Below are 27769 nucleotides of genomic sequence, written 5' to 3' on the forward strand. Positions count from 1 at the left end.
GATATGTAGGCTCTCCAGTCTCCATATCTGTCTACACCTTGACATGCGACTTCCAAGACTACAGAAGAGAATGTGGGAAGTAAGTGTGTGTTGTTTAAAGTCACTCAGTCTTTGTACCTTGTTACAGCAGTTGGAACAGATGAAGACATTAGTGACACAGGAACCCAAGCACTGATGCTCTGGAGTTTCTCTGCTGCTTTTGTTGTGAAAAGTACCTGATAAGTTCCTTCAGTGAGATTCAGAGTGGGCTCGTCACATGTTCCCTCCCACAGACAGGACTAACCAGTTGACTATCCCAGGGCTCTGTGAAATGATGCAGTGGACACGCACAAAGAGGACCTTGGTACAAGGGAGTCAGGGTTTCCTAGAATTTCTGGAACTTTCACTTAAGGTTGATGATTTTTCAAACTTTCCAGAAGATGTGGATGTGATGACTGTGGGATTTGATTCTGATCATCACACAACAGAGTAGTGTTGTACTGAAAGCCCTAAAGGTTAAGCTCTTTTGTTCCCTAGTTCCTTTCAGGATTCTTTCCTTCTCTGTGTTGTGTTTTGTCAGTTTGACTATGATATGCCTTAGAGATCATCAGCTTCTGTTGCTTTTAATGTGAATTCCCTATACTTCCTGGATTTTGATGTCTGTGTCCTTCTGCATATTATGGAACTTTTCAGCTACTATCTTACAGAATAAACCTAATCCCTCCTTTTCTCTCTGTCCATCTCCAGAGACGCTTATGATACAAATATTATTATGTTTTTAAAAGGTCCCTGAGTTCCCTAAGTCTACCTTTGTGGTCCCTTATCTTGGATTCCATCATCTTCTCAGACATTATTTTCTATAATTTTATCTTGAATACCACAGATTTGCTCCTCTCCATCCATCCTTATGTTTTATGGCCTCCACTTGGGATTGTGTCTTGGTTTTAGAGCTTGTTTGTTTGTTTTTAATTTGGACCTGATTCAATTTTAGTTCATCTATCACTGCAGTAGGGGATTCTTAGTGTCTTCTAACCTTTTTTCAAGGCCAGCTAGTATACTAAAAATCATCACTTAAAATTCTAGTACAGACTTCATATTTATGTTTGTATTGATTAAAAACCTGGGAATGAGATTTACATCTGACTCATTCTTTTATGATGAATTTTTCCATCCTCTCATTTCTTTTCAATATCGTATTTTTTCAATTTTTATTTTGTTTTCAGTGCTCTAATTATCATTTTTTATGCACCACACCCAGGGCTCTATGCAATACGTGCCCTCCAGAATGTCCCCCACCAGGCTCACCTAACCCCCCACTACCTCCTACTCCAAAACCCTCAGTTTCTTTCTCAGAGTCCAGTTTCTCAGGATTCATCTCACCCTCAATTTTCCCCAATTCTGTTCTTCTCTCCTTCTTTAAAAATCCTCCGTGTTATTCTTTATACTCCACAAGTAAGTGAAACCATATGATCATTGACTCTCTCTGCTGGACTTATTTCACTCAGCATAATCTCCTCTTGACGTGTCCATGTTGATGCATAAGGCGAATATTTATCCTTTATGATGGAGGCATAATACTCCATTGTATATAGGAACCAAATCCTTATCCACTCGTCTGTTAATGGACATCTTGACCCTTTCCACTGTTTCGCAAATGTGGCCATTGTTGCTATGAATATTGGAATATACATGACCCTTCTTTTCACGACATCTGTATCTTTGGGGTAAATACCCAGAAGTGCATTGGCAGGGTCATAGGGAAGTTCTATTTTTAATTTCTTAAGGAATCTCCACACTGTTTTCCAAAGAGGCTGCACCTACTTGCATTCCCACCAACAGTGTAAGAGGGTTCCCCTTTCTGCACACCTTCTCCAAAACACGTTGTTTACTGTCTTGTTAATATTGGCCAATCTAACTGGTGTAAAGTGGTGTCTCAATATGGTTTTTATTTGAATCTCCCTGATGGCTAAGCATGATGAACATTTTTTCATATGTGTGTTAGCCATTTGTATGTCTTCATTGCAGAAGTGTCTCTTCATCCATTCATTGTTATTTTTCCTAGAGAATGAAATAAGATGAGGGCAATAAATTAAGACAAATAAATTAGGATTTGTCATAATGAATGCTTCTTAAATAGAATATAGATCACAAAAAATAAAATATATATCAATGAAAAAATTAAAAATAGAAAAAATAAAAATGTGTATTTATAAAAATTAAACCTAAAAAATGAGGAGGGAGTAATATAAAATGTAAAGAAAGATGAACCAGAAAATAAGTCAAAAATAAAAATTAAAAAAAAACAAGAATAAAAAGTAAGAAAGCTAAGCCTACTTCCATGGGAACGGAAAGTGTGCCACATTCTATGATCATTACACTTGCTGAGATGGAATTGTTCTGAGGATCTTCTGGGGGAGGTGCCTGCTATGACTATTCTGGGTGGTTTTGCCCTCATGGAAAGGCACCTCTTGGGAGCAGAGGGCAGGGCTTCCTGTAGTTGTATCTGCCCTCCACTAGGTGCCACTGTTTTGCTTCCTCATAGCACTGATGGGTAGGTTGAATATAGCATCTTCTCTCTGGGCAGAGGTTGAAATTTCACATACACCCCACTCTTCAGTGAGCCCTCACAGAGCAGCAATCAACCCCTTTCTCTCCAACGTTTCCATCTGAAACCCATGTTCACCCTACCTGTGTCTGAGCTGCTGTATCTCAGGCACATGATAGAGTTCCAAAACTTCTAGGGACTCCTATGGTGTGGACCCATGCTATTCCTCCAGGGGACAGTATTATATCTTTTTCCATTTTCCTACAGGTCTCAGGAAATACATCTCATGACCAGATTGTGGTTCACTGTTTATGGCAAATCAGACCAGAAAGCCTGCACTTAGACTCACTGTTCAACCGGGTTCCTGGCTCTTTTCCCTAGCATTTGTGTATCACAGTGGTACAACACATCCTTCTTGTGCCTCAGACCTCAGACCCTGGAATTCTGCCCCACTTTTCCACATCAGCACCTTTATGCCAGCCACATCCCCATAGTAGCACACTTCTAAAAGTTCATATTTTGTGCTCTGCTGCTACAATACATTGGGGTACCTTCCAGAAGCAGGCTCCATCCCTGATGTCACCCCCACAGCTCTATCTGTCCCAAGACAACTCTGCACCTATTACATAACAAAAGGAGGTCGGTTTTCTATTTGAAGACTAGTGGGTTTTGTTCTATCAGACCTCTGATTGTCTTCTTGGCTGCTAAGAATGACTTGATGACTACCTAGCTGTGTTCCAGAAATCCAAGCATAGCAACCCCTTCTCCACCATCCTAACTACTCTGTCCCACATTTTCTTGTAGCAAAGAGGGTGTGATCAACTCCTTCTTATAACAGCATATAACTCCTTCTTATTGCTGAAGCTCAAAGTTGAAATCCAGTGTTTTATTTCAGAATATCCTAATTTATTTCTCTCTTTGCTCTGATCCAGTTGTCTTATGGTTCACTTGCTCTTTGAATGAGCAAATTGATGAAATATTATAAAATTATTATATTATTTTGCATTAATGGTTGACATATTTCATCCACCGACATAACCTCTCTCACTAGGAGACTCAGAGAAGAATGCACCTCCTGGCAGTGAGCCTGGGGCTATGAGCAAGTAGTGAGGGGTTCTCCCCAAGGACAAGGATTGCAGGAATATTACTAGCACGACTCCATGTCTCCGTGCAGTGAGCACAGGTGCATTTTGGATGGCATGGCCAGTTTGCAGTCTTCCTGATGCACATGATGCATTCAGGGATGGAAACTGAGGGATGTGGAGAACAGAGGTACTGAACTCATGCATCAAGGTCAAAGAGTCTGATCTGAGAAAATGAAAACAGATAGAACAGAGCTGCAACCTGACGTTTAATTGGAATTGAATTTCCCTGCTGCGTCTGTTGTCAACAGTCCCTGTCAATCCTTCTTTTTTTAATTTATTTTTTATTTATTTATGTATTATTTATTTATTTACTGCTCTCCCATTAGACTGAATTTACTAAGTGAAAGGCAAAGGGCTTGGAACACTGAGAAAAATGAAATATTTGGAGAAAGAAAGTCAAAGAATCCACCAGAAACTTACAGTGGACTGGCAGATTGACTTTGTTAGTTTAGGAGGGATATGATGCATGAATCCTTTTTAAATGTCCCACCGCAGAATGCAGTAGGGCAGAGACTAGAAATGGAGTAAATATTACTAAATGCATGGCCTCACCAGCTACTATGTCACAGGGAGATTAGGCATGTGCTCTTGAGTCCATTGACCACTACTCATCAGTGCCAGTGGGAGTATCTTTGGACAATAGAGTCCCTGCATCTCTCAGAGATTGTGTAAATTTACTTTAGGGATACTCTTTTCTTAACCATTCCAGAGAATGTGGATATGATGATCTTGTGGTATCTGACTCTGAACCACACTGTGAACCATTGTCCCACCATGACAGCTGTCAGGTGTGAACCTCAGCTATTGGATATAAAAGCTGGTATAACCCAGGATGGAAACACAAATCAATAAGACTTTCATCTGCAGGAAGGAATGGAGGCTTTGCTTCAGGAATGACTTCACAATGTAGGAAAGGGCACATACAAGAAATAAAAGATATGCATGTGCCATGGAGGGTGGACATGGGATTAAGTCCATCTACCTGTGTTCTGTGGGCTCCTGAAGACTGTTTTCTCACAATGTTCCACCTCTCAGGTTCCCCAGAAAGTTGCTGCTGAAGATGACACACGAGAAGGAAATATTCTGACTCTCTTTCTGAGTTTCCTTCCAAGTACTGAATCGAGGTTGTAACCAATTTGTCTCTAATTTGCACCATGTTACAACAGAACATTTAACTACCAGACTTTGATAACACCCCGTGACACCAAAGAGGTGAGAGACTGCAGATGATCTGAGAGAAATGACTTCCAGGTTGCCTCCAGTATCTTGATGTAAAATCAATTTTATGGCACTTCCCAATGCCAGGTAACCCCCATCATGGGTGGACATAGTGGCAGCATTCCCAAAGGTGACAGGCAGACCCAAACAGGGACTGGGAGAAGGAAGAGATTCTTCAGAAAGTATCTTCAGGAGAAGCAGGAATGTCCCAAAAGGCCTTCTCCTGTCTCCCTGACCAGAATCATCTCATTGCCACAGAGACACAGATCCCACATTAGAAATAAGATTGTGCCCACAAGGCTGATATTATTTCCACATAAAATTAGACCCACAAACTCCCTTAATGGACAAGGATTTGAATAATATGCTGATTCTTCATTCCATTGCTATAAACGTTACTCTAGATTTCTGCTCCATGGTTACACCCTAGTATAGATATTATGGGCATCAAGCTTTTCCAAATATTCCTTAAACGTATGACATAAACATATTACACATGTCCTTATAGCATCTTCACAGAAACTTCCTCATTTTAATTATGTTTCATTTATATTCCCATAATTGACAATAACCTTTCAAAAACACCTATGTAAAGCAGAATTTTAACAGGGCAGAGAAACTCGAATATTGATGCAAAATTGTTCCTCTGCATCTTCTTCAGGTTCATGTTTCTTCTGGAAAGCATATAAATAATACATTTTCTGAGTTCCTCAGCTACATATCTAGGGGGGAAGCAACTTTATTGCAACATCAGATGCTGGAAACAATTCGAACCCCAAACAACTTCTTAAAAAAACTAAAATCCTGCCCTGTTCATTCTTTGGAAAGGTGCTAATCTTTAAAACCAGTGATTCTTTTTTAATGTCTGCATTATATTAATTGTTTCAAAACTACATTGTACTTCAGTAGTTTTTACTTAGAAAATAAAGAACTGTAAGAACTGAAATCACACCTCTAACAGGAATCTCTACACTCCCCCAGTACTTTTCCTGTCTCACTTTAGTCAGTGACATCTTATCTTGTGTTCCAGTGGGTTGTCCAGGTCTCCTCTCCATTAAACACTGGATCAGGTCCTGTCTATCAAGCAAATCTCCACTTTGCAGGGACAAACTGTGGAGAATCCCTGGATAGAACAAAAGAGCAGTCAAGTTTGCAACAAGCCATCACATAAGAGAAAAGAACCAACCAATAAGAGTGCACAGTCATCTTTTAAGGTTGTTAATAAGCACAACACCATGAGCAAGGGGAAGCCATGGCCAAGTCAAAACAACATTGAAAAACAGAGAGTCCTTCCCAGAAATTGTGGGAATTCTAACAACATACATATGTGCATGAACTAGGACCTTTGCAAAAATGGAGCACAGAGTGACAGACATTATTTCTCAGGAAAAGTCAGTAAATTCCTATCAAAGACATGTTCATTGCTCAGGAAAATTTCAGAATGACCTCTAAGTATTCCAAGACAAGCTCCCTCTAGGACACAGCCTGAAGGAACAAGACCTTGACAGTCTCTGGTAGATAAAAATGCAGATTCTGAGCTTCAGAATGAAGGGGAGGTTGCACCATAAATGAAGGTAATCCGAGGTGGTCCTGAGAGAGAGAACCCAATTCTAGGCAAGACATGATGGGGAGACATAGATGGCAACTCAGAAGCAGAAGGACTCTGGAAAGCAAGAGGCAATGGATGCCAGTGTCTCAATTCTAATTGGTTCTAATGTAAACCCTTGGGACTGTCACACATGACCATTTCATCATGGTTGTGTCTGGAGGGGGTAGTTTGGAATGGAGAGAATGGGGTAGAAGTATCCTTCCCATCTGTACTTCTCAAGGACACTATTTCCAGAAACCTCAACATAAGGGTTGCATTTATTCTCCTACCTGAATCAACCCAAAAAAAAAAAAGTGTGCAAAATATATTACAAAAGCTAAACCAGATGGAAATACATGAATGAGAGTGATGCAACAGAGAACTGTTAATACAAGGTTTAGGGTGGGGTCGAGCATGTTAGACAGGATAGACAGACAGAAGGGACAAACATGGACAGAAGGAGAAACAGTAAAGCCAGAGATAAGGGAGACACAGTGACAAAACACCCAGGAGTCCAGAAGAGATATGAGGACTGAGGTGGAACTTCCCTTCTCACGGGATGAAGGATGGAGACCTCAAACTCTGGGGCTGATAGCTGGGTGCTCCCCTTAACTGTCTCTTTCTCTCACTCATGGCCAATTAGTCAGCAAGTCTTGCCAGTGACAAGTTCAAGACACACTCAGAATTCAACCATTTCTCACCCCTTCGCTGCTGCCACCCTGGACTGGGCTCCTATCAGTTTTCACTTGGATGCCCTCAAGAATCTCCTCACCTTCCAGATTCAAAACTCCCATGTCCCTATCCCACTCCTAACTACTCTCCACACCGGAGTCAGTCAGAGAACCCTTTACCATGTGGAGAAAGAGAGGGTTGTTGCTGGTTTGTGGCTTGTCTTCCCTACTCAAAGGTAAGCCCCATGAAGGCAAGTTCTTCTATTTCTGTTCACTGCTGTATTCACAGAGTCCAGGGAGGGGTACAGTTTGTAGTTAGAACCAAATAAATATTGGTTAATGAACTACACAAACAGTTATAGAACTGTACAGTAGATTTCTGGGTAAAGAATAAAGGATTGGGTGCCTGGTGGCTCAGTGGGTTAAGCCACTGCCTTCAGCTCGGGTCATGATCTCAGGGTCCTTAGATCGAGTCCCGCATCAGGCTCTCTGCTCAGGGGGGAGCCTGCTTCCTCCTCTCCCTCTCTGCCTGCTTCTCTGCCTACTTGTGAACTCTCTGTCAAATAAATAAATAAAATCTTAAAAAAAAAAAAGAATTAGCATGATTCGCTCTAGTTCCATCCATGTGGTCGCAAATGGCAAGATTTCATTTCTTTTGATGGCTGCATAGTATTCCATTGTGTATATATACCACATCTTCTTGATCCATTCATCTGTTGATGGACATCTAAGTTCTTTCCATAGTTTGGCTATTGTGGACATTGCTGCTATAAACATTCGGGTGCATGTGCCCCTTTGGATCACTACATTTGTATCTTTAGGGTAAATGCCCAATAGTGCAATTGCTGGGTCATAGGGCAGTTCTATTTTCAACATTCTGAGGAACCTCCATGCTGTTTTCCAGAGTGGCTGCACCAGCTTGCATTCCCACCAACAATGTAGGAGGGTACCCCTTTATCCACATCCTCGCCAAGCAGAGAAAGACAACTATCATATGATCTCCCTGATATGAGGAAGTGGTGATGCAACATGGAGGCTTAAGTGGGTAGGAGAAGAATAAATGAAACAAGATGGGATTGGGAGGGAGACAAACCATAAGTGACTCTTAATCTCACAAAACAAACTGAGGGTGCTGGGGGGAGGGGGTTTGGGAGAAGGGGGTGGGATTATGGACATTGGGGAGGGTATGTGCTTTGGTGAGTGCTGTGAAGTGTGTAAACCTGGTGATTCACAGACCTGTACCCCTAGGGATAAAAATATATGTTTATAAAAAATAAAAAATTTAAAAAAAAAAAGAATAAAGGATCTGCATTTTGTATTCATTTGTGGGCTTTCAGAATGGTAGGGTTCTAGAAATCATCTCTCTCTCTCTCTCTCTCTCTCTCTCTCTTTTTTTTTTTTTTTTTTTTTGTCACTGAGACTACAATGGCCTCTTCATAATGTTCACTGCATGAACTAGTGGAAAGAATGTCCGATAGGTTGACTACATTACATGGTGCCCAGAACTGGCCTGGACAGAATACGGATGCTGTTCTGTCCCCATGTACAAAAGCAGGTACATGTAAAGAGCAGAGGTCATAAGCAATGGCCAATCTGCAGGAAAACTACCATGAGTTGAAAGAATTCTGCACCAGCGACACACAGTGCAGAGGTGACGAAGATAACTCTTCTCTTTGAGGACTAAGAAAATTGTAGGCATCTCTGCTTCTACCTGCATGTGAACAAGTACCATGGTGGTATATGTGTTCTGAAGGAGATGCACACGGGGAACATTGGGAGCCACGAAGAAGTAAGTGATCATCTTACCTGAGGAGGCCACGTGGTCAAGGAAGGACTTCTGAGGAAGTTTTTAGCTGAGCTGAACCATGTCTCGGGACGATGTCTAGCAGATGAGAAAAAGCACAATGAGGGAAGAAGGCAGAGACTGTGTGAAGCCCAGCGCACATGGTCGCCTTCCCGAGTGGATCCTGGGAGGAAGTTAACAAAACGGGGAAGGACAGGAAACCCTTATGGCACACATTCCTCTAAGGACAGAACCTGTGCTTTCCAACGCTCATGGACACTCCTCCTCTGAAACTACCATTTCCCCCTAGAAAGGTGACCAATAAAGGGGCTTAACTGAGTTGAAAAGATGAGGAGACAGAAATCAGAGAAGGGAATCAACTATCTAGTTTCCACTCCAGTTTATGGGAAGACTGATGCATGTCTGTAGACCATGGTGTTCCCTGTTATTGTCAGCACCTACAAAGAACAATGTGGCTTCTCACCAGTTCTGTCCCAAAGCATGACATGGCTGCTGGGAGGCTCCATGTGGGGCAACACGGTCTATTTCCTGGTTGTGCAGCTCCTGAGGCATTCCCATTAGAGTTCCACTCCTTTGTTCTAAATGCACTTTGTACAAACGGACAGAATCTGAAACAGAGATCATGTTTTCAGGAAAGCATAATGGTTCTTATTTTATGATTAAAATAGAAAACCAGGAGGGTGGCAGAGTAGCAATAAATTTGCATTGTTTTGACAGAGACTACATTCTAGTCACAGTTAACACCCACAGTCAAGGTCCACAATGTCTCAATGTAAGTAAGTTCTTGGGACAGTAGGAGACACACATTTGTCGAGCCTCCTAATGAGCCTCAGTAATGCAGAAAAACTATTCTCAACAAAAGGAGATTCCACACATGTCCACTCTGTCCACACTCTGTGGGAGTGTGGGCAGGTGTGGCTGCAGAAATGGGTCCTCTCCATGCACTGGTGACAAGGAAAGAAGGCTCCTGGTTTGAGGCAAAGAGCACCTGCTGTTCCCAGGTGGTGACTGCAGCTCACAGCTGAGGTTAGCAGTGGAGCTGAGTGGAGAATGTGGGAGTTATGGGCCTAGTCAGAGGCTGCCACTTGACATGACATCCACAGGCTGGTGCCTGAGTGTCGGATTTGTTCAGGCACCGGTTTCTTCTGCAGCAGGACAGCTCCCCAATGCTGTGCTTCCTCCTGGTGCCACACGTCTTCCATGGACAGGTCTTTCTGAATTTCTAACTCAACCTTCTCTGGTCCACCTCTTGCTGTCTTTGGTTCTCTTCTCCACAGACAGTAGAAAATTTCCTGAACAACAAGGGAGTTCTTCTCTTTTTTGGGACAAAGAACTCCTGGGTCAAGAATGTGTGTGGATGAGGCTGAAGCAAGTGGCTTCTGTCTGCTCTTTCAGATCTTCCTCAAGCTGGTGCTTCCAACTGCTGCCTTCAGAGCTGTCAGTCATTAAAGCCAGTGATTCCTGATGCAGGCAACAACACGACTGTGTCCACAAGGATTGATTCTGGGGCAAAGAAGCCCTACAGAGAAAGTACATAGAGTACAATGTCCCATTTATGAATTCTACAGAATTAAAGCCAGTATAAAGTGACATGAGGAAGAACAATAGTTATGTGGGAACAGGGAGGACAAGGGAAAGGGAAGGAGGAATTCCAGGGGGAAATCTGGACATTTTAGGGAGAATTGGTGCACTCACTGTCGGTAATGTTAATTGCAGCACCTGTGTTTATCATATCACACACTCCATATGTGGGCTGTTGATCTTGTGTTGAGTATACACATTGAACTTATTATAGGTAATAACAAAGGTGATTCTGGAGGGACATAGAGAGATCAGAAGATATGAAAATACACCTACACGATGCTGATTTTCTCTATATTTATGGTAAAGTATAAAATACGCAAAATCAATCCATCTCCATTAGAGGATGGGTTCCACATGCCTCATAGCCTGACACTCTGTCCTGCAGATTTTTTGGGGGGGGCAGCAATTCCTGTGGGGGGAGCACTGACCTAGATGCTGGGGTCAGTCTCACCCCATATATGTTCATGGACACCCTACAAACACAATATACACCCTGGAATGTTATATAATAAAAAACTTTTTTTTTTCAAAATTTGTCATTAGCACTAAATTAAAGGTATTCACAACTGTGGGTCACAGCCTCTCTGTCAGAATAGATCCCCAAGCTGAATATATAGCCAGAGGACATGCAAATAGGGCCTCCCCTCTGCTGATTTAACCAGCACAGCCAAGATCCTGCAGCTGGGAGAGGAGCCCCAGGCCCGGGATACCCAGGTGTTCATTCAGTGATCAGGACAGGACACAGACAACTCACCATGGATTTTGTGCTGGGCTGGGTTTTCCTTCTTGCTCTTTTAAAAGGTAATTTATGGAGAAAAAAAAATTGAGTATGTGAGTGAATGTGAGTGAGAGAAAAACAGGATATGTGATAGTTTCCTGACCAAGATGTCTTCCATCTGCAGGTGTCCAGTGTGAGGTGCAGCTGGTGGAGTCTGGGGGAGACCTGGTGAAGCCTGGGGGGTCCCTGAGACTCTCCTGTGCAGCCTCTGGATTCACCTTCAGTAGCTACTGGATGGACTGGGTCCGCCAGGCTCCAGGGAAGGGGCTGCAGTGGGTCGCACGTATTAGCTATGATGGAAGTAGCACATACTACGCAGACTCTGTGAAGGGCCGATTCACCATCTCCAGAGACAACGGCAAGAACACGCTGTATCTGCAGATGAACAGCCTGAGAGCCGAGGACAGGGCCGTGTATTACTGTGCGAGAGACACAGTGAGGGGCCCTCAGTGTGAGCCAGGACAGTAAGCTCCCTGTTGACACAGGATGTGCTGAGCTGCAGGGGCACTCAGGGCAGCAGAGAGCGCTCAGCATCCACAGCAGAGATCAGACCCAGGAGCAGGTGCAGTGGGTAGGACTTCCTTTTGAGATCAGGGATTTCCTCTCCAGACTCTCAGCTGTCCACAGGGATTTTTTTTTTCTTTCATCTCTCGTACCTCGTGTTCTCTGTGCAGCCAACCACAAGAATATAACTTTGCTTCCACACAGCAGAGATCTCACCAGTCTCTGGGGAACTTCCCTTCATCAACCTCTTCTATGTCCCATTTTCGTTCTCCACAGAAGCACATGCTGCAGATTCCCATCGTCCTTGAGAAGCACCTGCACAGCCCAGGCTCTCTGCATGCTGCATGCCTGTTCTCTGCCCTCAGCGGGGCACACACTGTCCCCACATGTTTATGACTGCCCAAGTCAGTTCTTGTCCTCCTGGCTCCAGTGTATCCTCTGGCTCATTGTACATGTGGGCGGACACAGGTGATCAGGAACTGCCCTTCTGAAGGCACCGCTGCATTTCCTGGATGGAAAAGGAGTCCACCTGCTATGAGGGACGCTCAGATTTCCCCATGAAACTGGCGGGATGACAATCCAGAGAGGAAAACCCATCCTTTCCTGCTGGGTCCTGTTCTGGTGGGGAGAGTCCATGAGAGCGTCCTTGGTGACTGTGTTTGAGACGTGTTTCCTGCTTCCACACAGGGAATCCATGAGAATCCTGAGGTCCAGCTGGCAGGTCCCTGATCCCTGCCCTCCCTGTGCTGTCCCTTGAATATCCATCATAAACCACCCCCAACCTCATTCTCTCCTTCTTCTGACTTCTCCCTCAACCTGTCCTGTATCCTGAGCCCCATGGAACTGGGGTCCTGTCACACTGACAAGATCTTCACCAAGTGTCAGATGGAGAAAGGCTCAATAATGAATGTGTCCCATGATGGGAGGGCTCTGAAGTGGGGATGAAATGGGGATATATGGCTCAAACCATGACCCAGAAATAAAATAATGTAGCAGGTACTATATGAGACAATACTGTCACTTCCTCTCATATCCCTGCTTTTGTCCCATTGAACTGGCCAAGATTTCCCCTAGAGAATTCATAAATATCTTCTGGGCTGTTTGCTCTCTTGATTTCCTGTGAAACCAGTACTGATCTCCGCACATCAGAGGAGTCACAGGAATGGCCCTTCCACTCAGAGTCCTTCTACTCTTGTAACGTCGAGGGGGGGTCTGCATGGAATGCATCTTCTGTGTCTGAGGTGAATCTATTTGCCTGTAGCTGGAGAAGGGTCAGGCCCACCCCTCACCTCAGCATGAAGCATCTTGGGATGGTCGTTCCCAAGAAGAGGGACACTCATTAGCGGGTCTTCTGTGTGTTGGCAGCTGTCCTGTGTGTGTATTTAATACATTACATGAATGTCTAAGAATAGTTACTAATCTAGTGTACTGGCCTCCTGTGAGTCTCCTTGTGTTGTGTTCACTGATCCAGATGAACCTGGACAAGGAGTCCCAGGTGTGCAGAACCTCACAGACTCTCTCACTTACCTGTGTCACCACCAAGTTCTCTTGAGCACCTGTGGACTTTCAGTATTCTCCATTGTTCCCCAAATCTCATCTCTCAGGGTTTTCTCTGCATAATCAGCAGGCTGTCCCCAGCTGTGTTTCTTATGAGGTATATATACATTTCTTTCTGTTCTAATATACAAACATTGGCAGAAAATGTCTGATGCATTGCCTAATTGTCATATCCCTCTTTTCATAATAACCTTGGTATGTTTCATTTACTGATAACCTCTGATGAATTCTTACACTATAAATCTGTATATTTTTAGATACTGCTACTCCTGGAAGTACTATTGGAATTACTTACATAACTGGCAATATATTTTACAACCAAAAAAAGTTCACATAATTATATTTAACAGATGAATTTACTGTGCAATATAACTTATAAAAAACAACCTAAAGTAACAATCTGCTAGGGATGTTCATTCAAGATATTATAATGCCCACTTCCCATTATTCTATTATTTGTAGAGTTATTTAGTATAAAATATAAAACATAATAGTGAGGGGGAGACAAGATGGCGGGGAAGTAGGAGGAGGCCCCGTTTCAACCTGTACCCTAAAGTGAGCTGATTACCTGCCAATGAAATCCGATCACCCATGAAATCAGCCTGAGACTAGAATTACACACGTCTGGATCTCTATGGGGGCAGAAGACACCAGTGGGCAAGTACAGAGGAGTGGTAACATCGGACTAATATGGGAAGATAAGTAAAAGGGGGAGGGAGCCACCAGAAGAGACCCATTGGAAATAAAAAGCGCCCTGCGACTGGGGACCAGCATTAACTTGGAGTCTGGATGAAAGCACTCAAAAAGAACAAAGAATTGCAGGGGGAAGTTCTGGGAATCAGGGTGGTTAGGGACAGAGGCTTAAGTCCCTGGACTCAGGACAGCCACCCCTGGTGCTGAGCCAGAGAGAGTGCAGTGAGGAAGCCATGTCTTGGTCCCTGAGCCACAAGCAGGTCTGAGAGCATGTGGGGTCCAGCTCCTGTGAGGGGCTGGGAGCCGTGTCAGCCAGCAGAAGCACAGACATTTTTGCAGTCCCCAAAAACACACCATGTCGTGCTATTAGAGCCTGAGTCGTGCCCCACACCCTCCCCTGAGAGATGTGCATGCAGGTGCCATCCCAGTGCTCTCCGTCCCGGAAGGCCTGAGTACTCTCAGTCTGGGCCAGCGGGAAAATCTCAGTGTGCTATCGCTGCTTGGAACCTCTCTGGCAGTCTGGAGCTGCCCAGAGAGCCACTGCTGTTGTCGTTTTGGGTACAAGCAGGAGTTCCTGTGTCCCCAGGGCCGGCAACACGGGACATGCTCTTCCTGCGGCAAAGGGGGATCTTATGTGCTCTGCAGCTCCCAGAGGGGAATAGACTGAGGTTTCTCTCTGAGAGGGAGGTCTGGGTGCAATCTCTTTCCTCTAAACCTCCAAAGACCATCAAAAGCTGTCAAAGGAAGAGAAAACAAATGAACAAACAAACATAAAAACCTCCAGAGAACAAAGGCCTGAAAAACAGGTTTCCTCAGAGCCCACCCTCTTGAGGGGGGCTGGAGGACTTAACTCAGGGAACACTGCCTGAAAACCTACATGGCAGGCTCCTCCCCCAGGAAGCCAACCAGGGTAAAAAAAAAAAAAAAAAAAAAAAAAAGACCACAAGAGAACAACCACCACGACTTCATAGATACAACCTTTATTTTTAATTCGTTCCCAATATTCTGGTTCATTCTTTTATAGATAATTTTTTAACCTATTTACCAACACAGTGAGATGTCCAGTACATCAAATTCATAGTAAACTTTTAACCTGAGCATTTTGATACATATTCCCGTTTTCCTTTTGCTTTTCCATTTTTTAAATTTTTTAATTTAATTTTAGTTTAGTTTAGTTTATTCTTTTCTATTTTTAGTTTTTAATATTAATATAGAGTTAAACTTCAAGATAATCCCAATCCCCCAATCAATGCTAACGCTATAGGTAAACCAATTTTTAATCCCCCTTTATCTTAGGAAAGTTGAATCCTTAACAAAGATATCAAAATACATCCAGGAAAAATCAAAACAACCTCTCGCCCATACTGAAAATTTATAACTACGCTCCCATATTTTTCATCCTCCGCTGTGTCTATGTATTTGAGCTTTTCTAATATTATATAAATCTTATAATTGGAGTTCTTCTTTATAAGGTTTTTTTTAATTTCACATATATATACACATATATATATATATATATTCTCATCTCAAATACTTTTTTTTTTCTTTTTTTTTTTAATTTATTTTTTATTTTCAGCATAACAGTATTCATTATTTTTCACCACACCCAGTGCTCCATGCAATTCGTGCCCTTTATAATACCCACCACCTAGTACCCCAAACTCCCACCCCCCACCCCTTCAAAATCCTCAGATTGTTTTTCAGAGTCCATAGTCTCTCATGGTTCACCTCCCCTTCCAATTTCCCCCAACTCCCTTCTCCTCTCTAACTCCCCAGTCCTCCATGCTATTTGTTATGCTCCACAAATAAGTGAAACCATATGATAATTGACTCTCTCTGCTTGACTTATTTCACTCAGCATAATAATCTCTTCCAGTCCCGTCCATGCTGCTACAAAAGTTGGGTATTTGTCCTTTCTTTTTTTTTTTTTTTTTTTTTTTATAAACATATATTTTTATCCCCAGGGGTACAGGTCTGTGAATCACCAGGTTTACACACTTCACAGCACTCACCAAAGCACATACCCTCCCCAATGTCCATAATCCCACCCCCTTCTCCCAAACCCCCTCCCCCCAGCAGCCCTCAGTTTGTTTTGTGAGATTAAGAGTCATTTATGGTTTGTCTCCCTCCCAATCCCATCTTGTTTCTTTGATTCTTCTCCTACCCACTTAAGCCTCCATGTTGCATCACCACTTCCTCATATCAGGGAGATCATATGATAGTTGTCTTTCTCTGCTTGACTTATTTCGCTAAGCATGATACGCTCTAGTTGCATCCATGTTGTCCCAAATGGCAAGATTTCATTTCTTTTGATGGCTGCATAGTATTCCATTGTGTATATATACCACATCTTCTTGATCCATTCATCTGTGGATGGACATCTAGGTTCTTTCCATAGTTTGGCTATTGTGGACATTGCTGCTATAAACATTCGGGTGCATGTGCCCCTTTGGATCACTACATTTGTATCTTTAGGGTAAATACCCAATAGTGCAATTGCTGGGTCATAGGGCAGTTCTATTTTCAACATTCTGAGGAACCTCCATGCTGTTTTCCAGAGTGGCTGCACCAGCTTGCATTCCCACCAACAGTGTAGGAGGGTTCCCCTTTCTCCACATCCTCGCCAGCATCTGTCATTTCCTGACTTGTTGATTTTAGCCATTCTGACTGGTGTGAGGTGATACCTCATTGTGGTTTTGATTTGTATTTCCCTGATGCCGAGTGATATGGAGCACTTTCTCATGTGTCTGTTGGCCATCTGGATGTCTTCATTGCAGAAATGTCTGTTCATGTCCTCTGCCCATTTCTTGATTGGATTATTTGTTCTTTGGGTGTTGAGTTTGCTAAGTTCTTTATAGATTCTGGACACTAGTCCTTTATCTGATATGTCGTTTGCAAATATCTTCTCCCATTCTGTCAGTTGTCTTTTGATTTTGTTAACTGTTTCCTTTGCTGTGCAAAAGCTTTTGATCTTGATGAAATCCCAATAGTTCATTTTTTCCCTTGCTTCCCTTGCCTTTTGCGTTGTTCCTAGGAAGATGTTGCTGCGGCAGAGGTCGAAGAGGTTGCTGCCTGTGTTCTCCTCAAGGATTTTGATGGATTCCTTTCGCACATTGAGGTCCTTCATCCATTTTGAGTCTATTTTTGTGTGTGGTGTAAGGAAATGGTCCAATTTCATTTTTCTGCATGTGGCTGTCCAATTTTCCCAGCACCATTTATTGAAGAGGCTGTCTTTTTTCCATTGGACATTCTTTCCTGCTTTGTCGAAGATGAGTTGACCATAGATTTGAGGGTCTATTTCTGGGCTTTCTATTCTGTTCCATTGATCTATTTGTCTGTTTTTGTGCCAGTACCATGCTGTCTTGATGATGACAGCTTTGTAATAGAGCTTGAAGTCCGGAATTGTGATGCCACCAACGTTGGCTTTTTTTTTCAATATCCCTTTGGCTATTCGAGGTCTTTTCTGGTTCCATATAAATTTTAACATTATTTGTTCCATTTCTTTGAAAAAGATGGATGGTACTTTGATAGGAATTGCATTAAATGTGTAGATTGCTTTAGGTAGCATAGACATTTTCACAATATTTATTCTTCCAATCCAGGAGCATGGAACATTTTTCCATTTCTTTGTGTCTTCCTCAATTTCTTTCATGAGTACTTTATAGTTTTCTGAGTATAGATTCTGTGTCTCTTTGGTTAGGTTTATTCCTAGGTATCTTATGGTTTTGGATGCAATTGTAAATGGGATTGACTCCTTAATATCTCTTTCTTCTGTCTTGCTGTTGGTGTAGAGAAATGCAACTGATTTCTGTGCATTGATTTTATATCCTGACACTTTACTGAATTCCTGTATAAGTTCTAGCAGTTTTGGAGTGGAGTCTTTTGGGTTTTCCACATATAGTATCATATCATCTGCGAAGAGTGATAATTTGACTTCTTCTTTGCCGATTTGGATGCCTTTAATTTCCTTTTGTTGTCTGATTGCTGAGGCTAGGACCTCTAGTACTATGTTGAATAGCAGTGGTGATAATGGACATCCCTGCCGTGTTCCTGACCTTAGTGGAAAAGCTTTCAGTTTTTCTCCATTGAGAATGATATTTGCGGTGGGTTTTTCATAGATGGCTTTGATGATATTGAGGTATGTGCCCTCTATCCCTACACTTTGAAGAGTTTTGATCAGGAAGGGATGCTGTACTTTGTCAAATGCTTTTTCAGCATCTATTGAAAGTATCATATGGTTCTTGTTCTTTCTTTTATTGATGTGTTGTATCACATTGACTGATTTGCGGATGTTGAACCAACCTTGCAGCCCTGGAATAAATCCCACTTGGTCGTGGTGAATAATCTTTTTAATGTACTGTTGAATCCTATTGGCTAGTATTTTGTTGAGTATTTTCGCATCTGTGTTCATCAAGGATATCGGTCTATAGCTCTCTTTTTTGGTGGGATCCTTGTCTGGTTTTGGGATCAAGGTGATGCTGGCCTCATAAAATGAGTTTGGAAGTTTTCCTTCCATTTATATTTTTTGGAACAGTTTCAGGAGAATAGGAATTAGTTCTTCTTTAAATGTTTGGTAGAATTCCCCCGGGAAGCCATCTGGCCCTGGGCTTTTGTTTGTTTGAAGATTTTTAATGACTGTTTCAATCTCCTTACTGGTTATGGGTCTGTTCAGGCTTTCTATTTCTTCCTGGTTCAGTTGTGGTAGTTTATATGTTTCTAGGAATGCATCCATTTCTTCCAGATTGTCAAATTTATTGCCGTAGAATTGCTCTTAGTATGTTCTTATAATAGTTTGTATTTCTTTGGTGTTAGTTGTGATCTCTCCTCTTTCATTCATGATTTTATTTATTTGGGTCCTTTCTCTTTTCTTTTTGATAAGTCGGGCCAGGGGTTTATCAATTTTATTAATTCTTTCAAAGAAACAGCTCCTACTTTCGTTGATTTGTTCTATTGTTTTTTTGGTTTCTATTTCATTGATTTCTGCTCTGATCTTTATGATTTCTCTTCTCCTGCTGGGCTTAGGGTTTCTTTCTTGTTCTTTCTCCAGCTCCTTTAGGTGTAGGGTTAGGTTGTGTACCTGAGACCTTTCTTGTTTCTTGAGAAAGGCTTGTACCGCTATATATTTTCCTCTCAGGACTGCCTTTATTGTGTCCCACAGATTTTGAACCGTTGTATTTTCATTATCATTTGTTTCCATGATTTTTTTCAATTCTTCTTTAATTTCCCGGTTGACCCATTCATTCTTTAAAAGGATACTGTTTAGTCTCCATGTATTTGGGTTCTTTCCAAACTTCCTTTTGTGGTTGAGTTCTAGCTTTAGAGCATTGTGGTCTGAAAATATGCAGGGAATGATCCCAATCTTTTGATACCGGTTGAGTCCTGATTTAGGACCGAGGATGTGATCTATTCTAGAGAATGTTCCATGTGCACTAGAGAAGAATGTGTATTCTGTTGCTTTGGGATGAAATGTTCTGAATATATCTGTGATGTCCATCTGGTCCAGTGTGTCGTTTAAGGCCTTTATTTCCTTGCTGATCTTTTGCTTGGATGATCTGTCCATTTCAGTGAGGGGAGTGTTAAAGTCCCCTACTATTATTGTATTGTTGTTGATGTGTTTCTTTGATTTTGTTATTAATTGGTTTATATAGTTGGCTGCTCCCACGTTGGGGGCATAGATATTTAAAATTGTTAAATCTTCTTGTTGGACAGACCCTTTGAGTATGATATAGTGTCCTTCCTCATCTCTTATTATAGTTTTTGGCTTAAAATCTAATTGATCTGATATAAGGATTGCCACTCCTGCTTTCTTCTGATGTCCATTAGCATGGTAAATTCTTTTCCACCCCCTCACTTTAAATCTGGAGGTGTCTTCGGGCTTAAAATGAGTTTCTTGGAGGCAACATATAGATGGGTTTTGTTTTTTTATCCATTCTGATACCCTGTGTCTTTTGACAGGGGCATTTAGCCCATTCACATTTAGGGTAACTATTGAGAGATATGAATTTAGTGCCATTGTATTGCCTGTAAGGTGACTGTTATTGTATATGGTCTCTGTTCCTTTCTGATCTACCACTTGTAGGCTCTCTCTTTGCTTAGAGGACCCCTTTCAATATTTCCTGTAGAGCTGGTTTGGTATTTGCAAATTCTTTCAGTTGTTGTTTGTCCTGGAAGCTTTTAATCTCTCCTTCTATTTTCAATGATAGCCTAGCTGGATATAGTATTCTGGGCTGCATGTTTTTCTCGTTTAGTGCTCTAAAAATATCATGCCAGCTCTTTCTGGCCTGCCAGGTCTCTGTGGATAAGTCAGCTGCCAATCTAATATTTTTACCATTGTATGTTACAGACTTCTTTTCCCGGGCTGCTTTCAGGATTTTCTCTTTGTCACTGAGACTTGTAAATTTTACTATTAGGTGACGGGGTGTGGGCCTATTCTTATTGATTTTGAGGGGCGTTCTCTGAACCTCCTGAATTTTGATGCTCGTTCCCTTTGCCATATTGGGGAAATTCTCCCCAATAATTCTCTCCAGTATACCTTCTGCTCCCCTCTCTCTTTCTTCTTCTTCTGGAATCCCAATTATTCTAATGTTGTTTCGTCTTATGGTGTCACTTAATTCTCGAATTCTCCCCTCGTGGTCCAGTAGCTGTTTGTCCCTCTTTTGCTCAGCTTCTTTATTCTCTGTCATTTGGTCTTCTATATCACTAATTCTTTCTTCTGCCTCATTTATCCTAGCAGTTAGAGCCTCCATTTTTGATTGCACCTCATTAATAGCTTTTTTGATTTCAACTTGGTTAGATTTTAGTTCTTTTATTTCTCCAGAAAGGGCTTTTATATCTCTCGAGAGGGTTTCTCTAATATCTTCCATGCCTTTTTCGAGCCCGGCTAGAACCTTGAGAATTGTCATTCTGAACTCTAGATCTGACATATTACCGATGTCTGTATTGATTAGGTCCCTAGCCTTTGGTACTGCCTCTTGTTCTTTTTTTTGCGTTGAATTTTTACGTCTTGTCATTTTGGCCAGATAAGAGTAAATGAAGGGGCAAGTAAAATACTAAAAGGGTGGCAACAACCCCAGGAAAATATGCTTTAACTAAATTAGAAGAGATCCAAAATCGTGAGTGGGGAGAAAGGGGATAAAAAGAGGTTCAAAAAGGAAGAAAGAAAAAAAAAGAAAAGAAAAAAAATTTTTTTAAAAAAAGAAAACACCTGAGAAAAATGTAAAAAAGAAAAAATATATATATTAGATAAACTAGTAAAAAATCGTTAAAAAAGAAAAAGGTAACAGTTAAAAAAAAAAAAATTTTACCCGAAGGCGAGAAGAAAAAGAAAAAAAGAAAAAAAAATGAAAAAGAAAAAATTAAATTAACTGCAAGACTAAAAAAAAATCACAGGAAAAAAGCCATGAGTTCCGTGCTTTCCTTTCTCCTCCTCTGGAATTCTGCTCTCCTTGGTATTGAAACCGCACTCCTTGGTAGGTGAACTTGGTCTCGGCTGGATTTCTTGTTGATCTTCTGGGGGAGGGGCCTGTTGTAGTGATTCTCAAGTGTCTTTGCCCCAGGCGGAATTACACCGCCCTTACCCGGGGCCGGGGTGAGTAATCCGCTCGGGTTTGCTTTCAGGAGCTTTTGTTCCCTGAGCGCTTTCCGTAGAGTTCCGGAGGACGGGAACACAAATGGCGGCCTCCTGGTCTCCGGCCCGGAGGAGCCGAGAGCCCAGGGCCCCACTCCTCAGTGCGCCCTCAGAGAACAGCGCCCAGTTACTCCCGTCTGCCTGACCTCCGGCCGCGCTCCGAGCTCACCGAGCCTGTGATCGGTTCAAGGTAACACCGAGCTGTGAGCTTACTGTCGGCTCTGTCTCTGTAGCCGGCTTTCCCGTTCCAATACCCGCAAGCTCTGCGACACTCAGACACCCCCGATCCTTCTGTGACCCTGCGGGACCTGAGGCCACGCTGACCCCGCGTGGGCTTCGCCCCGGTTTAGCCTCTGGAGCAATGTCCCTCAGCGGAACAGACTTTTAAAAGTCCTGATTTTGTGCGCGGTTGCTCCGCCGCTTGCCGGGAGCCGGCCCCTCCCCCCGGGGTCTATCTTCCCGTCGCTTTGGATTCACTTCTCCGCTGGTCCTACCTTTCAGAAAGTGGTCATCTCAAATACTTTTGTCAGTCTTTTTGTTTGTCTGTTTTTGTTGTATACTTGATAAATCTTACCTTGGAGCCAATTTGGGCTTAGACTTCTCTTTTTTTTTTAATTAATTTATTTTCAGAAAAACAGTACTCATTATTTTCTCACCACACCCAGTGCTCCATGCAATCCATGCCTTCTATAATACCCACCACCTGGAACCCCGACCTCCCACCGCCCCGCCACTTCAAACCCCTCAGATTCCTGTCTCATATTGAGAGTCCATAGTCTCTCATGGCTCACCTCCCCTTCCAATTTCCCACAAATCCCTTCTCCTCTCTAACTCCCCATGACCTCCATGCTATTTCTTATGCTCCACAAGTAAGTGAAACCATATGATAATTGACTCTCTCTGCTTGACTTATTTCACTCAGCATAATCTCTTCCAGTCCCGTCCATGTTGCTACAAAAGTTGGGTATTCATCCTTTCTGATGGAGGCATAATACCCCATAGTGTATATGGACCACATCTTCCTTATCCATTCGTTTGTTAAAGGGCATCTTGGTTCTTTCCACAGTTTGGCGACCGTGGCCATTGCTTCTATAAACATTGGGGTACAGATGGCCCTTCTTTTCACTACACCTGTATCCTTGGGGTAAATACCCAGGAGTGCAATGGCAGGGTCATAGGGAAGTTCTATTTTTAATTTCTTGAGGAATCTCCACACTGTTCTCCAAAGAGGCTGCACCAACTTGCATTCCCACCAACAGTGGAAGAGGGTTCCTCTTTCTCCACATCCCCTCCAACACATGTTTCCTGTTTTGTTAATTTTAGCCATTCTAACTTGTGTAAGGTGATATCACAATTTGGTTTTAATTTGAATCTCCCTGAGGGCTAGTGATGATGAACTTTTTTCATGTGTCTGATAGCCATTTGTATGTCTTGATTGGAGAAGTGTTTGTTCATATCTTCTGCCCATTTTTTTATATGTTTGCCTGTTTTGTGTGTGTTCAGTTGGAGGAGTTCATTATAGATCCTGGATATCAACCTTTTGTCTGTACTGTCATTTGCATATATCTTCTCCCATTCTGTGGGTTGCCTCTTTGTTTCTTTGACTGTTTCCTTGGCTGTGCAGAAGCTTTTGATTTTGATGAAGTCCCAAAAGTTTATTTTCGTTTTTGTTTCCTTTGCCTTTGGAGACATATCTTGAAAGAAGTTGCTGTGGCTCATATCGAAGAGATTACTGCCTATGTTCTCCTCTAGGATTCTGATGGGTTCCTGTCTCACATTGAGGTCTTTTATCCATTTTCAGTTTATCTTTGTGTACGGTGTAAAAGAAGGGTCGAGTTTCATTCTTCTACTTACAGCTGTCCAGTTTTCCCAGCACCATTTATTGAAGAGACTGTCTTTTTTCCACTGTATATTTTTTCCTGTTTTGTCGAAGATTATTTGACCATAGAGTTGAGGGTCCATATCTGGGCTCTCTACTCTATTCCACTGGTCTATGTATCTGTTTTTATGCCAGTACCATGCTGTCTTGGTGATCACAGCTTTGTAGTAAAGATTGAAATCAGGCATCACATTACCTGATTTATGCCCATTTTTTGATGTGATTGTCTGTTTTTTTGAGTGTTGAGTTTGAGTTCTCTCTACATCTTGGATATTAGCCTTTTTTCTGTAGTGTCTTCTGCAAATATCTTCTCCCATTTGTGCATTGTCTCTTTGTTTTGTTGACTGTTTCCTTTGCAGTGCAAAAGCTTTTGATCTTGATGAAGTCACAAAACATCATTTTTGCTTTTGTCCACTTTGTCTTTGGAGACATGTCTTGAAAGAATTAGCTTGGCCAATGTCGGAGTGGTTACTGCCTATGTTCTCCTCTAGGATTTGGATGATTCCTGTCTCATATTGAGGTCTTTCATCCATCTTGAGTTTATATTTGTGTATGGTGTAAGTGAATGGTCGAGTTTCATTCTTCTGTATATAGGTAATTTCCCCAGCACCAATTATTGAAGAGACTGTCTTTTTTCCATTGGATATTTTTTCCTGCTTGCTCATTTATTTGATCATAGAGTTGAGGGTCCATGACTCGACTGTCTTCTCTGTTCCATTGGTCTAAGTGTCTGTTTTTTACCAGTACCATGCTGTCTTTTTTTTTTTTTTTTAGTTTCTTTTTAGTGTACCTGAATTCATTGTTTATGTACCACACCCAGTATTCCATGAATTATATGCCGACCATAATACTACCATGCTCACCCAACCACTCCCGCCCCTTAAAAACCCTCAGGTTGCTGTCTTGGTGATCGCTACTCTGTAATATAGCTTGAAGTCAGGCAATGTGATGACCCCAGCTTTGTTATCCTTTTTCAACATTTCCTTGTTGATCCAGGATCTTTTCTGGTTCTGTGCAAATTTTAGGATTGTTTGTTCCAGCATTTGATCTGGATGGCATTGAAAGTATAGGTTGTTCTTGGCAACATAGAAATATTAGCAATGTTTATTCTTCCAAACCATGAGCATGAAATGTTTTTCCATCTTTTTGAGTCTTTTTCCATTTCCTTCATAAGAGTTCTGTAGTTTCTTCAGTATAGATACTTTACCTGTTTGTTTAGATGTATTCCTATGTATCTTATTATTTTTGTGCTATTATAAATGGAGTCAATTCTCTATTTTCTCTCTCCACAGGTTGATTGTTAGTGTATACAAAATCAACAGATTTCTGTGCAAAGGATTTGTATCCTGCCATGTTACTGAATTGCTGCATGATTTCTAGTTGTTTGGTGGTGGAGTCTTTTGGGTTTTCCACATAAAGTATCGTGTCATCTGTGACGAGAGTGTTTGACTCCTTCATTGCCCATTTGAATACCTTTTATTTCTTTTTGTTTTCTTATTGCTGTTGCTAGAACTTCTAGGACTATGCTGAACAATAGTGTCTAAAGGGGGCAACCTTGTCATGTTCCTGATCTTAAAGGAATGATATTTGCTGTGGGGTTTTCATAGATGGAATTTAAGAAATTGAGGAATGTTCCCTGTATCCCACACTCTGAAGAGTTTTAAGCGGGAAAGAATGCTGTATTTTATCGAACGCTATTTCTGCATCAATTGAGAGGACCATGTTATTCTTCTCTCTTCTCTTCTTAATTTGTTCTATCACACTGACTGGTTTGCAAATGTTGAATGGACCTGTCAGCCCAGGGAAAATCCCACTTGGTTGTGATGGATAATCCTTTTAAAGTACTATTATGCAATTATCTAGGATCTACATGACAATTATCTAGGATCTACGTGTTCTTGGCAACATAGAAATATTAGCAATGCTTATTCTTCCAAACCATGAGCATCAAACGTTTTTCCATCTTTTTGAGTCTTTTTCCATTTCCTTCATAAGTGTTCTGTAGTTTGGCAACTATATTCATTCTCGTTACTGGTTATTGGTCTATTCAGGTTGTCAATATCTTCCTGTTTCAGTCTCGGAAGATTATAGGTTTCCAGGAATGCATCCATTTCTTCTAGGTTGCTTAACTTATTGACATATAGCAGCTGATAATAACTTCTGACGATTATTTCTATTTCCTTGGTGTTGGTGATGATCTCTCTACTTTCATTCATAATTTAATAATTTACTAATTTAATTTACATAACTTAACAATTTAATAATTTAATAATTTGGGTCATTTCTCTTTACTTTTGGATAATTCTTGCCTGTGGCTTATTAATCTTCTAATTCTTTCAAAGAACCAGCTTCTAGTTTCATTGATGTGTTCTACTGTATTTCTGGTTTCTAATTTATTGATCACTGCTCTGATCTTAATTGTTCCCCTTCTGATGCATAGGTTAGGCTTAATTTTCTTTGATTGTCTTCTTCCCTGGTTGCTTCCCTAGCCCTAAAAAGAGGGCATGCTCCTCCAGATGCCAGTCAGCATGGGGAGGAGGTTGCTCCATAATGAAGGTAAGGCCACTTCCTCTGTGCTCTCTCCCAGTGTGCCAGCTACCTCATGGTCCACTTTCAGGATACTTCCTATTCTCTCAAATGTTTGAATAATTACTCTCACACCTGATAAACACCTTTTCTCAGGAGACAGGATGGCAGAGAAATAGGAGATGCTGTTCCAACCGGTCCCCTAAAGTGAGCTGATTACCTACCAAAGAACTCTGATCACCCATGAAATCAGCCTGAGATTAGAATTATACACTTCTGGATCTCTATGGGGGCAGAAGAGGCCAGTGGACAGGTTAAGTGGAGTGGGAACATCAGACTGATATTGGAAGATAAAGAGGGGGAGGAAGCCAGCAGAAGCGACCCATTGGAAAGTAATACCGCAATATGAGAGTGCCCTGTGATTGGGGACCACCATTAACTTGGAGTCTGGTTGAAAGCACTCAAAAAGAGCAAAAGATCTTAAAGGGAAATTGATTGAATCAGGTGGTTAGGGACAGGGGTTTAAGCCCATGAACCCAGGACCACTACCCCTGGTGCTGAGCCAGAGAGAGTGCAGCAGAGAACCAGGCCTTGGTCCCTGAACTGCCAACATGCATGAGAGCATCTGGATAGCGGCTCACGTGAGAGAATCTCATGTGGATGCCAGCTGGAGCTCTCTAGAACCACAGCCTTTTGTACTCTGCATGCACACTGTGCAAATGGGGTCTGAGTCACTCTCCACACCCTCCCCTGAAAGAGATCCTAGCCAGTGCTCTCTAGGACCAGGAGAGCTGAACACTCCCAGCCTGGACCAGCAGTAAATCTCAGTGTGCTATCTCTAGTTGGGACCTCTCTGGCGGTCTGGACCTGCACAGACAGCCATGGCAGAGGCAACCACAGGAAGCCAGCTCTCTGGATTAGTATTTCCCATGGTTTTCAGTAAAAGCGGGAGTTCTTCTGACCACTGAGACTGTGACTGGGGATGTGTTCTGCCAGCAGCAGGTGGTGGAATTTACGTGCTCTGGAACACCCAGAGAGAAACGGACTGAGGCTTCTCTCTGAGACGGAGGTCTGGGTGCAGTCTGCTTTCCTCTAGACCTCCAAAGAAATGCCAAAAGCCACAAAGGGAAGGGGAAAAAAAAAACAGAGAACAAAAGCCTGAAAAAACAGTTTCCTCAAAGCCCAGCGCCTAGAGAGGGACAGGAGGACTCAAGGATAGCAAGACTGCCAAATACACGCAGCAGGCCCCTCCCACAGAAAGCCAGCCCCCAAAAAAAAACCTACAAGAGAACAAACACCACTACATCCTAGATACAACTTTAATTTTTAATTCATTCCCACTATTCTCATTATTTTCAATTTTTAAATAATTTATTAACCTATTTACCATCACAATGAGATGTTCAGTACAACAAATTCCATAATAACCTTTTAACTTGAACTTTTTTGATACATATACCTGTGTTTTTCTTTTGCTTTTCTATTTTTTAATTTTTTTTAAATATTCATATACAGATAAGCTTCAAGGTAATCCCTTTACCCAATCAATGCTACTCTTATATATAAACCAGTTTTAATCCCCCATTATCTCAGGAAAGTTGGGTCCTTTAACAAAGATATCAAGATACATCCAGGAAGGGTGAGGAGGAGTCAAGTTGTCAGAGAAGTAGC

The 27769-nt window shown here is 42.0% G+C and overlaps 1 gene segment (V, D, J or C); it reads left to right on the plus strand.

The window, feature by feature from the left end:
* Positions 1-27769, plus strand: part of LOC309867983 (immunoglobulin alpha-2 heavy chain-like) — a 601568-nt gene that overhangs the window by 77602 nt on the left and 496197 nt on the right. The window contains exon 2 of the C gene segment in view: positions 11437-11776.

This window comes from Mustela nivalis (genome assembly GCF_964662115.1).
Source record: "Mustela nivalis genome assembly, chromosome: 6".
Lineage (NCBI taxonomy): Eukaryota > Metazoa > Chordata > Mammalia > Carnivora > Mustelidae > Mustela > Mustela nivalis.